Below are 13,081 nucleotides of genomic sequence, written 5' to 3' on the forward strand. Positions count from 1 at the left end.
TAGAAAGCATGAGACTGAGTTCAATTCTAAGTGCAGAAAAGTAAAAGCTTGTATTATATGGGACCATAGCACCATCTGCCAGAGTGGGGAAGGCAAGCTTTGACAGAACAACCATTCCCACACTGGGTTCCCCCACAGCTTTGTCAGGAAAGCCTGTGAAAACGCCAGGAGCAGTCTATTAGGAATGCCTATGAGCTCAGGAACCTTTTTTTTTTTTTAACAGTAAGAGCCGTAGCTGGACACGGGTGGCTCACTGCTATGATAATCCTAGCTACTTAGGAGGCAGACCTTTGAGGACTGTGGCTTGAAGCCAACACCAGACAGCACAGTTTGTGAGACTCTTACCTCCAATTTACCACTAAAAAGCCAGAAGTGGAGCAAAAGAGCTCAGGGACAACAATCAGACCCTGAGTTCAAGTCCCAGGACCAACACACACACACACACACACACACACACACACACACACACACACACACACACACACGCGCACGCACGCACGCACGAAAATAAGATCCTTAGAGCATCCTCTCGTAGTGTGTTTATGAGCAACCACAGGCGTCCGTGCCATCACAGTACTTTTCGAAGAGACACATCCTGAGTACTTTCCCTATGAACATGGCTGCCTGTTGGTGAGTGCCCCTCGCCGAGTTTCTTCGTTTCATTCTAAATGGCAGTGGACAGTAGCGGCTGTATAATATCCTAGACTAGAAAATGGGAACTCATCATTCTGTTCAACCGGCCAGTCCATCAGCTCCCCAGCAGAGTGAGTATTTTAGCGTCAGCAGCCTTTGTTCTGCTGGCTGGACTTCAGTGTGTGACAGCCTTGTTCAGTCACGACGGCCGCTAGGATTTGTGTCCGATCCATGTGGCCTCGAGTGGCCTTCACCTGCAAACTCAACCCGGGGCTGAAATGGTCGGGCCTCTGGAACAATTAGCTGAGTAAATAAATATGCTCAAGAAAGTGTAAGGAAAAACAGAGTCTGAAGTGTATTTGTGGAGTTTGGGAAGTTGGTTTTAGAGTAAAAACCAGTGCTTTTGAAAAAGGATTATGAAGGATTTACATGTCCTTAATGTGAAATAAAATGTGCAAGTCATCTAAAATGTCACCATTCTAGAATTAATCTTTTAAATGACGGTCTTTGGTGTGTCTGTGACAGGAAAAGTCCTATTGGATAGGAGTCTGTGGTATTTTGGAGGGTGCGATGGGGGAGCTGGGTACTGCAGATGGAATAAACTTGCTGCCACTAAATTGGGGGCCCAGGCCAAGTCCCCAGGCGGCTCAGAGCTGGTGTGGGGCTGCGAGCTATGCAGGAGGCAGAGGATCAAGCCTGTCTTGTCTTAGCTGGTGGCCCTCAACTAAAAGGCAAATCTGTCACCAGACACCAGACGTGGAAAGCTTTCCAGAGATGTAGAAACTTTCTTTTCCTGAGGAGCTGACCGTTGGGGGAGGGGGTGGCATAAGGGACAGCCCTCGCCCCTCCTCCTCCTCTGCGGTGAGTCTCATCTTCCTCCTTTCTCATGCTCCATGTTTGTTTCCCTCTGTCTGTTTGTGGAGCTCAGAGCCGGGCTGTGGACTATTTGTGATATTCCCTTGGTGCCCGTGTCACCTCAGTTCTCATCTGTGTCAATCATCTGAGACACCCTACCGCTGCTTATCTCAGTGGAGAACGTGAATCTCGTATTTAGTAATTAATATTTAGGCTAAGGAGTTGCTCACGTGGGAAGAGACTTACAAGGCCCGGTGCCATGAGTGGGGCGTGAGCGGTCTGGCCTTGGCAAAGCCCTGTGTTTGGAGCTGGTGGGGTTGGATTCAGGAGCTGTGCAAGCCAAAGGAGCTGTTCAGAACCTGATATAAAAGGGCAATGGAGTTGGTCACACTTGCAGGAAGTTTGACCGGAAGGAAGTGATGTCCAGATCTGTCCTCAAGAGAGGGAGCAAGGTGGAGCTGGCAGTGACCTGGTGTTAATCCATGGAGTTCTGGCCTGCGGTGGATTTCAGAGTGGGCTTCATGGTCTTTCCTCCCGGGCTGAGCCGTTGTGAGTGCGGTGTGGTGACCTGGGGTGGAGGAGCTGTCTTCCTTTGGGGTGACCCTCAGAGAGAGGAGCAGGTAAGGCATTCCGACAGCCCCAGGACAGCCGGGGGCTCAGCAGTCAGATCAGGGAGTCCCTGCTGCTCCCCACACCATCTCCCAGGGGAGGGGGAGACGTGCTTTGAGGTCCCCCGGAGAACTCCCTGGAGGAGCAGGGGCATCAGTGCCATCACGTTCAGACCTCGTGGCATGAGCGTCCACACATTTGTACTTGGCGGGCACTGCAGTTCAAGGCCGCCCTGTTTCTTTGCCTCTCTGAGCTTGTGCTGGGTATGACGGCCTGGCCATGGTTTCCACGCTGCCACTCGTCAGCGTTCCTGTGAGATACTCAGAGGCGTGCGCTTCTTGAATGCTGTGCGAGGTGTACCTCAGTGTATGCGAGCATGTAGAGAAATGGAGTTTAAAGCAACAAAGATCCACGAGCCTGGGCACAATAACCCTTCAAGGAGCTGCCTGCCACCCCTTCCTTCCCTAAGCCATGGCTGCTGGGGCGTTCCGCCTTGGCAGGGAGACGTACAAAGTGGCAGCCCTGCCCCTCTGCTCCCCTGCCATGTTCTTGTCATCGGCCGGGAGAGGAGGGAGTGCGTATGTGAAGAAGAGCATGCTGGCAGCATCCTTTGTCCCATCATTTCTCCATTCTGCGGGTCTGGCCGGAAGTGAACGCTGTCCATGCACTCTCAGGAACATACAACACCCGAGAGCCTCGATTTCAACAAACTGGTCTAACTGATTCTCATGATCCCTCAGGTCCTTCGTTGAGGCAATGGTGACCTATGGCTTCGGGGTTGGTGTGGTGTGACATCTGGGGATTGTGTGGAAACTGCAGAGAGACTTGGGTCCCTCAGAGCCATTGCCTTGGGAGAGCTTCCAGCTGCCACGGCTTCCCTCTGAGGCCAGGGAACGACCCCCCCCGCCCCCGGCTGCTCCCAGCCCCTTTATACCCACCCCCTCCAACTCTCCATGCCCAACTCACCACCAGTTTTTCACTTCCTCCAGGAGCTATTTTATCAAACAGCCCAGCTTATCCCTTAGACAACGTGCTATGGTGGGTTTGAGGGAAAGAGAAACCCACTGGGCTGGGTCCACCCAGCCCGGGTGTATTTGGATTGTCTGTTCCCTGGTGCTGTGGACACAGATGCAGAGTGGAATCTGCCAGGCCCCGGGCTGCTGGCTCTGGCCGCCAGTCCACCACAGGATGAGCAAGAGTGGGAGACATGGCCCCTCACTGAGCACTGATGGCCTTTGGCTGTGAGCAGAAATAAAGCAAAATGCAAACCAAGAAAGCCAGGGTTCTTAGGTATAGGGACATCTCACATGTATAGAACAACAAGTGCACTGACAACCTAGCCCGCGGTGTGGCTCAGGCTGCCATTCTGAATATTCCCAGAAATTCCTGTGTCCCGGGCAGCGCCGCTGTTCTTGGATGATGCCATCTGTGACCAGGAAACGCGGGGATGTAGTGAGCCCTGCACAAGTGCAGGTGGCGGTCAGTGATGCTGCGGCTCGCAGGACCATGGTCATGGGCCATGGGTGTCTGTGCAGAGGTGGAGCCAGGATGACACCTACAGGATGGTCCCAAACTCAGACTCCTGTTCAGGGGCTCTGGGAGCTGCCAGTGCAGGACAAGTGGGCAGAGAAGCTTTGACGTCCAGAGCAGGACTATGCTGAATACTTCCAACCTTCTGCCTGCCAGGAGGAAAGGCCTCACCGGAAACCAAGGTTTCTGACGCTTTGGCCTTGGACTTCAGCCTTCCTGACCATATGAAAATAACTAGACCCCACTACAGCATTCTGTTATGGCAGCTGCGTTGACACATGCAGTTGGCATGGCCATAGTACCATCAGAGGTGTTAGGCTTCGAGACAGGAAGGGCATTTCAGGATGATAAGGTCCGTTTGTCAAGAGGAACATGGGAGGGGTGGAGCTGCCAGCCCGGCCGTGTGGAGAGTGATCAACAATGGAGCTCATGTGCATCTTAGCTGGGAAGTCACCTTCCCGAAGCCTTGCCTTCCCCAGGGCACACAGGCCCGCTGCGGGAGAAGATAATCCAGCCCCTAGTGCTTTGGTCCAGTGCGGGATCAGATAAGGAGCAACACTCCACTCCAGAGACCCCACTCACGACCCACCACTGACTCTCTGCAAAGCTCTGGCAAACAAAACAATGCCGCAGAGGGCAGGGGCTTGCTCTGTAACCTTCAGGGATGGCAGGGACGTTTCTCCTCCATGCCCTGAGTCTCGTGTCCTCCAGGCATCTGGGCTCTAGGACTCTTTCTAATCTAAAAATGTGGGATAAAAGAAATGGCACGGTTCAGTTACCATGGCCGCATCATGTCCCGGTAGACTCCGGAAGCTACTGAGAGGACCCACCAGACCCCAGCTTGTTTTCTGAGTGACGAGTGACCCACAGCAGCTCCACAGCAACACCATGTCTGTAGAGGGGATTTGTGAACACATGCCAGCAGTGATCCTGCTCAACGCTAGCACCTGGCAAGGTGGCGCTCCCTGGGACCTCCTCTCATGAAGCTGGAGCACAACCTGGGATAACCACGGAGATGAACAGCGGGGATTTTAGGGATTTCTTTCATGTGTGCAAGCGGTGGGCGTATTTCTTTTGGTAGCATTACACTCAAACCAACGTCAGAAGCAAACACAGATGATTTAACCCACTGTCCAGCTTTGTGCTATGGAGTCTCTGTGTACCACGGCTCAACCTGAGTCTGGGCTACTCACAGACCTTCAATGCCTGCAGGAGAAATGGCCTTGGAAGAAGTCACAGAATATTCCACGCAGGCTCCTTTAGTGGGCTCTTTGCTGTGGTTCTGTGGAAGATCCATTGCTGTGGTAAATACATGGATGTTGCATGGTTTTGATTCATAACCACAGTGCACATTGCAGATGAAATTTCCACATTTCAGATGAAATTTCTCCAGAAACAGGCCAGAACCTCGTGTCAAACGTACCGACTTGAGATTCTACAGCTTTGTTAGAATTATATTGGCGTGGATAAAAAATGTGTTTATTCATATCAACTCTTCCCATGGCTTTGAAACAGGAAAGTGTTTCCAGGGCCAGGTGTGGAACAGTATGTACTTGACAGCCACTGCAATATCATGTAGCTGTGGTGAATGGTAGAAGCCACAGCTCCTGCAGAACAGGGCTGCCTTTGCTTCTTTAGGGTCCTGTTGCTTCCTCACTACTTCTGTTTTGAGGTGTGGTGCTGTCTCCCGTTATTGGGTTCTCCTTTGCCTCCTGAAGATAGCTTTGTGGCTGGATGAGGCTGGGGCTGAGATGCGTCTGGACTGCCAGACACTGTGAATGAAAAGTGTCCAGAAGAAAGCTCGGGGATTTTTCGCCGAGGTAAGGAGATGAAATCAGGCGCTGTGTATCCTGGAACTCTGGGCTCAGAGTGTAAGAGGCCACGCATCAAAGCTGGCCAATGGACAAAGGATAGAAGTTTGAGGATCTAGGCCAGACTGCGAGGGCTGGAGAGGCCAGAATTAAGCAAGAAATATGACACCGCTGGAGCAGAGCTGGCGCAGTGCTGGGTGAGATTTGAGGTGGATTAGCGCTTCTCACTAAGTGGGGTTTGTAGAAACATTGGGCGGTTGCTACTGCTGGTCACAAATAAATACACGATGCGAAGGAGTCCAGTTGTGCTCACGTATGAGATGTGACTCATGGCTGACGTCATGGCCTCTGTCAGAACCCCAAGTCTCAGCCACAAGGTCGCACTCACCGTGGTCCTCCTCTTCTTCCTTTCTCAAAGTCACCTGGTTTCTGAGACAGACAGCATCTGCTGTGCTCAGTCATTTCTCTCTCCGGCCCCTGTTCGAGGGCTCCGAGGCCCTGTCCTGAGCAGGGTGTGCTGTCCCTGGGGGCCCTCAGCCCCTCCCTCTCACTGTCCCTGCCGCACTCTTCCCTTTGCATGTGGGTCTGCGCTTCCCATCATGCTGTGTCAGCAGTCAGTATCTTCTGGTGTGATGTGACCCAAGTATGTACTGTGTGTGTGTGTGTGTGTGTGTGTGTGTGTGTGTGCACGCATACTTGTTCACACAGGAACTGCTGCTTTGTTTTTCAAATATCGGCAGACATGAATGTTTTATTCACAAGCAGTTAAGCAGGGTGTGAGGAGGTCATTAGGGATGGTGAGTCTGAGATGTGCAGAAGAGGCTGCAAACTGCAGCCGGAGCGGCCACGGCAGGCTCCAGTCAGATCCACAGGACCAGTTGGCAGGCTGAAAACGCAGATCAGACCTGGAGGGTACAACCTTGAGGCAGAAGGTGTTCTTTGTTCAGAAACTCTCAGTTTGGGGTCTTCACCGGACTAGACATGACCCATCACATAGCGTGTCACTTCTGGTGCTTTGAGAGTGGCAGTGTTAATCACCAGGGACCCTCCTTCACGGCAGTCTGCACACCAGCACAGACCACTGCTGCCCGCTGCTGTGGCCAGGATGCATTTGAACTCACCATCGCCCTGGGTCCTGGGTTCTGTGTCCCATCTGACCAGACACATCTCAAAGCCCTTCCTCTTCTGGATGACAGCTCTGTTCCCACTGTCTCAGCCTGTTCCCCTCTACCTAGCCTCCTCTCCCAGGCCCAGGAAGCTGTGTAAGGAACAAAGATCCCTAAAGGAAATGGCCGCTCCCGGGAGCAGATTCGAGGGAACTCACCCTGAAATGTTCTCAGTGTGCAGAGGAGGGCACTTTTTCAATGTGACTTTAAAAATCAGTCCCAATATTTATACACAGTGGAATTCTATTCTGCTGTCAGAAAGAACGACATCGCCCCATTTGTTAGGAAATGGAAAGACTTAGAAAAAATCATATTAAGTGAAGTAAGCCAGACTCAAAGGAACATAGGCTCAATGGTTTCCCTCATTCGTCATAATCAGTAGAAACCTTGGGCTCTCCTAGCAGAGATTTGCAATAGAGCAAAACCTAGATACATAAGGCCACATAGTATGACGCTAAATGAAAGGACCTCCAGGATATAGAAACAAAAGCCATATAATGAGTGATTGTTGTCCTTAATGTACTATGTTATCTCTCATCTCTTTTGCTGTCCCTTGGTTATCTCATATTGTTACAGTATCTCACTTCGTTATCTGATATATCTGATATATTTGTATTTGGTTATTTGAAATTGGATAGGGAAGGGGTGAAAACAAGATGAGGGGTGGGGGTGGGGGGAGGGAAATGGGGACCAAGCCATGTGAAAGGGTATCAATATATGTGAATTAATGCACCTTCTATCTGGCAAATATCATGTAACCCTTCTATTAATTACAATAAAAATATATGAAAAAAAATCAGTCCCGAATAATTGAGAAAGCAGCAAAAAGGCAGCTGGTATGTCCAGTTTGCTGCTATTGTTTGGTACAAGTTGAAATTGGCCCTCTGATTTCAGCCTTTTGACATCCCACAGATGGTCTGAAGATCAAATCTCTGCTTTCAAGGGCAAACTTTGGCCTTGGCCTTGGGCCACATTAGGCTCCTTGGAGGGATCCCAGGAAACCGCCCCCCCCCAAAGAGTGTGCCTTGCTGTGGTGATTACCATCTTCTGTGGTTCTGTGGTCTTCCAGCACCGACTTTGAGCAATGTCTCCAGGACACAGCCAATTGTCCCCTTCACTCTACATTGCTGTAAGACTTATGTCTTCATTCAGAAAAAAGCCTGCCCTCGTTTCAGGGAGAACATGGAAGAAGGGACCCGGAGGGCTGAGACAAAGGGGACATGAGTCGGATTGGACAGAGAGGCCAGGGTCAAAGCTGGGCAGGAAGACAAAGGTAGACTCCATGGATTCCGGTTGGCCTTCTCCAACCACAGTTGTCTCCATGGTAACTGGCAGGAACGCAGCTTCCTAGGCTTGCAGGAGAGATCAAATAAGCATGTCTGAGCACAGTGCGTCAGTCGGCTTTCCATTGGTGTTACACAATGCCTGAGGCTAGAGATGTCTAGAGAATAGAAGGTTATTTCACTTACAGTCCTGCAGGCTGCAACTGAGACCCAGTGAGGTGGAAGAATCCACGGTGCGATGCGTGCTGGGGTCTCAGGGAGGGAGAAGTGGCTGTAAGGGGCTGTCCTCAGGCCCGAGAGGCAGAGGACACCCAGGGTATTTGCATCAGAGTCACCTAGGGCTTTCCAGGAGTTGGCTCAGGGTGGAGGCCAGGGGCATTGCCAGGCCTACCTGGTGGAAAAGGCAGTGACAAATCACAGGAAGGAAGCTTGTGGGAAGATACCATCTGCCAGCAGCTGCAGGTGGCTTCTGGCCTTCATCTTCCATCTCTGACAGAGTTGCTGTGTGGTCTCTGCTCCAAAGCAAGTGTTTGCTCTGGCTGTGTCCAGACCCTCAGGCTCTGGGTTCCCCCATGCTCCAACTCTCACTGATGGGAACCAGAAGGTTTATAAGCACGTCCTAGGTTGTATTCTAACCAGCAGGCTTGTCTCTGAGTGATGGAAAACAGCAGTCCGTGCAGGAGCCAGGTCCTTCTGTGCGTGCTGGTAGAGCGGTGAAAGCCTGGACAGGACCCCACCCTGTGGCCTCCCGGGGCCCCTGCTGGAGTGGCACCTGCCTCCTCTGAATTGAGTCCTCTCTGCCTTCTGGCTCTAAGGATGCTGGCCCAGCTCTACTCCTCCTGGTCATTTCTAATGCACTCCTTTCTATTCTTCTTCCGCCTGGAGGTATTTGGGGTGTTGGAGTTGGCCAGAGTCAGGCTTCTGGTCTAGAACTTGGGTGACAACCATGCTGCCTCAGTTTTCGTGGCTCTGTAAGTTTGTAAAAATGTCTATGGCGGGGCCAGGAGTTTGGCCTAGTGGTAGAGTGCTTGCCTAGCATGCACGCAGACCCGGGTTCGATTCCTTGGTACCACATACATAGCAAAAAGCCGGAAGTGGTGCTGAGGCTCACGTGGTAGAGTGCTAGCCTTGAGAAAGTCCAAGGACAGTGCTCAGGCCCTGAGCCCAAGCCCATGACTGGCAAAAAAAAAAAAATGTCTATGGCGTTTGATCGAGGTGTTTAAAAAATCACTGAGTCATTTTCACACCACTTATTTAAGCATTTTTGTTTCTTTTATGAAATGAAGCACAAGCAAGTCGCCAGTTACCGAATGATTTATTGTACATTTACACTGCCATTGTTATATGTTAAATGCCTATTTTTTAATGTTGCTCGTTCATTATGGAACGAGCCCTGGGTGGGGGCCGGGGGCGGGGCTTGCTTTCCTCTTGCAGTGTGCTTGGCTGGTGGGTGGGGCTCTGTGATTGGCCCAAGCATAGGTCCAAGCGTTCGCAGAGGAGTGGACTCCTGGCACTCTCCGAGCTCTGCTCTGGGCCGTGGAGGGCCAGGGCCTCCAACTCAACTCTGAGTCAACATGTCTCGCTCTTGAGTTGTTGGTGCTCTCGAGTCCACAGTGGAAATCTTCAGGTCTTCCAAACATCTTGTTTCTTTTGGAGGTGCGCACAGTGACAGGCTGCAGCTAGCCATGAGGGATGGGGAAGGGAACTGAAGCCCTGAGAGAAGACCTGGAGTGCTGCTCTTCAGTCTGAGTGGCCACCCAAGGCCAATTTTCTTCCCGGACTGGAAAGAAATGTCTGCGATTTCCTTGCAGACCAAAGCATTGCTTTGGGGGAGTCAGTTTGTATGGCCTCAGGGGACAGGGGGTCTAGGGAAGGTCCTGGTGGAATGGAAGGATCATGAAAGTGTTAGGGGAAGGACCAAGAAGAGAGAAAAAAGGGCTGGGAGCGTGGCCCAGTGGTAGAGTGGTCGCCTAGCGTGCATAAAACCCTGGGTTCAATTCCTCGGTACCACAATGACAGAGAAAGCTGGAAGTGGAGGCTGTGGCTCAAGTGGCAGAGTGCCAGCCTTGAGCCAGATAGTATCCAAGGACAGTGCTCAGGCTCTGAGTTCAAGTCCCAGGACTGGCAACAAAAAAAATGGAGAAAAATGGAAGTTCCACACCCATCACCTCACTCCTCAACTCCCCTTTCCAACCAGATAGTTGTTGGTTTGGACAATTACTTGTTGTTCTGGGGTTTTCTAGGCTTTCACATTTACCATGTACGTGTGTGTTCTACAGCGTGTTGTCTTTACATCTCTGTGTTGGCGGCCTTGTGCTGAGCGGGGCAGAGCTGGGACAGCAGGAGGTAGAGAACTGGCTGGCTGAGAAGGATGGTGTGGACATTGATAAATATTTGCTGACACTAACAGAATGACTACCAGCAAAGCCACTGCCCCGTGCACACCCATGGCTCTGTGTACACCCACGGCCCCATGCACAGACCATCCAAGTCCCCAACTCCCCACCCAGTACGCAGGAGGAGTTAAGGGTGCAGAACTTGGTATCCTAGAGCGAATGGAACGTAACCCAGTTTCCCAGGAATGGCCACCTCTCTGCCTCACACCACAATGAAAGCTTGAAATCTTGGGACCCTCTGGGCAGCCTTCTTGAGGCTGCTCATGCCCCTCTCCACGCTGCACCTGTACTTCGCTTTATATTGTAAACTTCCCTCTGCTTAAGTCTGCTGTGTCCATCTTCCAAAACATCTGGCCGAGAACATCTGGCTGCTGGAGATGCTGACCACAGAGGCCTACCCGAGCCCCACGCCTCCATGCCTTTGCCTTCCAGCCCTCCCTAAAGAAGGCCTTGCTTAGCCTTCAGGCACTGGCTCCACAGAAGGTAGGGTCAGCATCTCCAGTGGCTCTGGAAGCCACCGAGGGACATGGAATGGAAGGAGTCTTGATTCCCGAACGACCCGTGGCACGGTGTTGCTTCATGCTCAGAGCCACTCCTGTTTGATTTTGCCAGGAAAAGAACCACTGAGCTTTCCTGGACAGCCACTTGCTGTCACACAGTGCTGCCTTGGGCCGCCCCTGGGCTCCAGAGGTGAGCTGCGCTTGGCTGCCAGCACCAGACGCTCCCTCCCTTGAAGGCCTGTCACATGGGAAGGCCCGTCTGCAGTGCTCAGCACCAGGCCCTCCCGTCTCTGCACCTCATCATCAGCTGCCGTCCAGGCTCTGCAGGAGCTCAGCACCTCTCTTTCTGGGTGACAAAGGGCAACCCCAAGAATCGAAATCCATCTCCATCTGGTTGGCAGAGTTTACAACAGTCTACTGAAAAGAAATTGTGTGATATTGCATCTAGAGGCGATGCAGAGGGTGAGGATGTGGTTTTCTTCTACGACAAGAGTCTCTCCCCTCACCCCTGCCCTCAGTGCCTCTCCACCGTGTTCTTCCTCTCCCAAGCTCTTCTCTCCTGCATGCGGGAGTCTGTGCTTTCCTGCTGCCCTCCATTGAAGCCTCTCTCTTTTCTAAGCTCTGCATGCAGTGCTCCCTGCTCTGCAGCACCTGCATCCTCCCTCTGCACCACTGCAGAGCGCTGGCCTGGCTCCGCTGTCGAGGTAGGCAGTGATGTAGTAATGGAAGGCTAGACAAACCTGGGCCTGTGGTCAGGAGGCGCGATGACGACAGCCCACGGCAGGGACCAGCGCTCTTTCAGAAGCAGCTGCAAGAATGAACGTCACAGTGGGTGGACAGGAGCCACCACAGCCAGTTCCTCTAGAGAGGCTTGGGGGAGAATGTAGGCTGTGCTGGGAACCAGGCTTCTGCAGGACCTGCCGTGCTCATGGAGACCACAAGGTGGCGTGTGTGCTGCAGCAATGACAGATGTGGGTGGTGGACTGGGAATGAGTGGAAAGGGAGGGGAGAGCAGAGAGAAGAAGCCAGCCAGAGCCTGAGGGCCAGGGGCTCTGACCAGCCCCTCCTCTCCCTCCCACACCCCACCCAGTCTCCTACCTGAATAGCCTGGGTTTTGTAGGTGCCTCTAGATTTTTCCTCTGCCAGACAAGCTGGCTTCCTGATAAAGCACACCATGTGTACATTCCAGTACACATTAGATTTTTATTAAAGCCTTAATCCACTGGAAGTACTAGAAACTATCTATGAGATAAATCATGTATGTAGACCTCACAGGAGGTTCATGACTAAAATAAGACCATCTTACTAGAAAGTGAGCCATGGCGTGGGCTGATAGAACTACCCCAAGAAAGATACTTGACTGTGTTAGTCACCAGGGGAAGCAAATCAAAACCACGAAGGAATATTACGAATGTACACATTTGAATGGAGAAAATAAAAGTTTGTGATTTTTGATTGTACCCAACACTGGCCAGGAGGCAAAGGAGCCCCATCCACCCCTGCCAGCAGGAGCGTTCACTGACCTGACTGCTGGGAAAAATAACAAAAAATGAACGACCAAAACAAGAAAAGGACTTGCTTTACAAGCTAGCAGTTGCACTGTAGGGCGTTTACTCAAGAGAAACAAAAGCTTCTTTTCATGCACAAACAAATATGAGCACTCATGGTGACTTTAGTGACAGCAACTCCAAACTGGAAAGGCCTAAGTGTAACTCAGCAGCTGTTAACACCCTCCTCAAAATGGAGAGCAGAATCCTTCTGTGCAGAGAAGGAGACGCTCCCTGGAGCTCATGACACACGGGGCTGGGTTCCTCTGGGTGATGCCAAGTGTAAGAAAGCCAATCTTGAAAGATAAATACTAGGTGATGAAAAAAATTGCATAGTATTACATTTGTAATACAACTGTAAATGTCTCAATTGTGGTGTGACTTGGTTTCCCCACTTTGCGGTGGCAGTGTGACTCGGTTTCAGACTTCACTGCAGCAGTGTCACTCAGTTTCCCCACTTCGCTATGGAGGTGTGACTTGACTCCTGGACTTTGCAATGGCTGTGTGACTCCGTTTCCCCACTTTGCTATGGCAGCCTAGCTGTCATGACAATCTTTGGCTGAAGCTGGGGCCACTCTACATTTCTGTGCAGCTGCACATGGGTCTCACGCTCACTAGTGTATATTTCCTTGTATGTGTGCACTCGCATGGTGTATACAGGGAGGGGAGTGTGGCAGGGAGGCGGCAGACACACCCGTCCTTTCATGTAGTTAATGCAGGTTCGGTGAGTGTACCTGGAATGGACTCGGAG

The sequence above is a fragment of the Megascapheus bottae genome, chromosome 5 (genome assembly GCF_031878675.1).
Source record: "Megascapheus bottae isolate mThoBot1 chromosome 5, mThoBot2.hap1, whole genome shotgun sequence".
Taxonomy (NCBI): domain Eukaryota; kingdom Metazoa; phylum Chordata; class Mammalia; order Rodentia; family Geomyidae; genus Megascapheus; species Megascapheus bottae.